Below are 2,468 nucleotides of genomic sequence, written 5' to 3' on the forward strand. Positions count from 1 at the left end.
TGTTGTTAATTATAAAATTCATTTAGAACTAGATCAAATGTATGTATGTGTTGATGTATGCACACATTACATATTACCTTTTATATATTATGTATGTTGCATATTATATATTATACATTACATATTATATATAAATCTGTTCATATGACTAGGAAGTCTGAGGTGGAGTACTTTCAGATAAGCTGAATCCACCTGTGTCTACTCCCTCTTAAAATGTTACCATTACAACAAGAATTTATGGTTGTTTTAGGGGGGGAAATTAATATATTAAAAAGTGGGAAAAACAAAAATCACCCCACATTTGTCATCCAGAAGTAAACAGCCTTTTGTTGCTGAGATTTTTAAAAACATCCTTAATATTTATAGGTAAATGTTATCAATTCTTATGTTTGCCTTACTTTTTTATCTGATTCTAAAATCAGTAAACACTCATGGTTAAACATTTAAGAAAGAGAGAATAGAACAGAGTGGAAATAATCCATTAGAATCCAACTAACGGCCATGCCACCCTGAACAAGCCCAATCCTGTCTGATCTCAGAAGCTAAGCAGAGTTGGGCCTGGTTAGTACCTGGGTGGGAGACCACCTAGGAAGACCAGGTGCTATAGGCATAAAAATTTAAAAATAAGAGATTGTAAGCTGACAAGGTCCTTGCAATCTGTGAGGTCAACCAAGGGTTCCCTTGCCTGGAAAAAAAAAAGAATCCAACTAACAAAAGCCTTATTTCTATTAACTTTGTGGGACTTTTTTTAAACTTTGTGCTATCTTTTTGTGAGTGTGATATATACTGTATATCATACATCATTATAATATGAATGTATGTTATAACTTATAAGTATATAATTATATTCAATTATCCTATATATTCAATTACTCAATATATTATTCATATTCAATTTATATTTAATTATTCAATATATATTTGTTCAAATATATATTCAACATATAATCAATACATACCATATATATATTTATTTTATTTATTTTTTTTTAACAATAACATTGGATCATTTTGAGATTCCAGGCAGAAGGCAACAGGTTTAGCAGTTTGATGTCACTTAATATCTACTACTGGACAACCATTTGTCTTTCTTGACTTAAACAAAGCCCAGTAACTCAGGTCATTCAATGCCATTTTATATTTTAAAAATAACGTCTCGAATTCCTGAATAGTAAAAGTAGGTCTTTTGACTCTATCTAAAGCTCTGCTTTTGTGGACACAGAACAAGCCATGTGGTTTCTGTGCCCTCTATGTCCCAGTAAGCTCCCCTCCATCACCCCCGCCCTGTGTAAATGTTTCCACTATTGCCAAAAAGGAACAGAAAGGTTATGTTTTAAGAGTCATCCATGTGTCCAGGTAGCGGTGAGCATTGGGTTAAGTAGGACTTAACCATCCAGTGCTCTGCTCATGTTCAGGCACAGCCCAGAAAGCCCTCCTTAAGCTGGCTTCTCCATTGACACTACTAAAGAGATAATTGAACCCCAGTGGTATTTTATTTTAAAAGTGTATGAATACATTCTGTTCTATGGGCACAGGGACAATCTGCTCCTATTTGGACAGATTTGGCTTGGCCAGTGAGGCTGAGGCTATAGCCAGTTAAACCTGGCTCTATTCTTTTAAAGACCGCTGTTGGGAAGGAGATTTGTTAAAAATTCTATACATCACTGCTCCCCGCTGGGCTCGTGAAGAGCTGCTTCTGGGGCAAAGGTAGCCTGAGCTTTCCATAGTCCTGACCCATGGATGAGAGAGGCCTTCCACAAATCCCTTTCAATCTTTCTGATTATATGGGAAGATCCCACTTGTTACTACTCTGTTTTTAACACCTCTCTAGCACTTGCTTATCTCCCTTTTTTCAGCAGCAAGTAGTCTTCAGACAGAAAGTTCAGCAAGACCTGGTACCTGACCAGCTACATGGAAAAACATAGTACGGCTGTATTTCTACTACTCTAAGGCACCACGATTGTAAGAGGCACCATTATTTTTGCATACCTCTCAGGAAAGAAAAAAAATATATTCCAATGAATTGTAAAAGATCATTCATTGTAAGTTACATCCCAATTTCAAAGTTCTAAAATGTACAAAAAAATGGAAAAAGAGGCAAATAAAATAAATACAAACTTGCAACAACAGAAAAGATCTTTGTATACTGTTAATGACAAAATTCAATAAATTCAACATTGTCATTGTTTTTGTATTTACAGTTGCCTTCTATTTATGATTGGTGATGTGGAATTTCCATTTAAAGTGGTTACATAAATTAGCTTTAGAAATAATGCTTATTAAATAAAATGTTAAATTTAAATTAAAATATTCAATTAAATTTATTACATCAGAAATTTAATAATTAATTTAATTTTGTTTAACAAAAACTGCTGTAAATTAAATTATTTGATAAATGTGTTTATTAAATAAAATGTATTTATTTATTTAAAGAAAAATCTGAAGCAAATTATGGCATTACTGGTACA

The 2,468-nt window shown here is 33.1% G+C and overlaps 1 pseudogene; it reads left to right on the plus strand.

Annotated features, from left to right (window-relative positions):
* Nucleotides 1-491: 491 nt before the first annotated feature.
* Nucleotides 492-610, plus strand: LOC120602079 (uncharacterized; annotated as a pseudogene).
* Nucleotides 611-2,468: the final 1,858 nt, after the last annotated feature.

Source organism: Pteropus medius, unplaced genomic scaffold (genome assembly GCF_902729225.1).
Source record: "Pteropus medius unplaced genomic scaffold, Ma_sr-lr_union100, whole genome shotgun sequence".
Lineage (NCBI taxonomy): Eukaryota > Metazoa > Chordata > Mammalia > Chiroptera > Pteropodidae > Pteropus > Pteropus medius.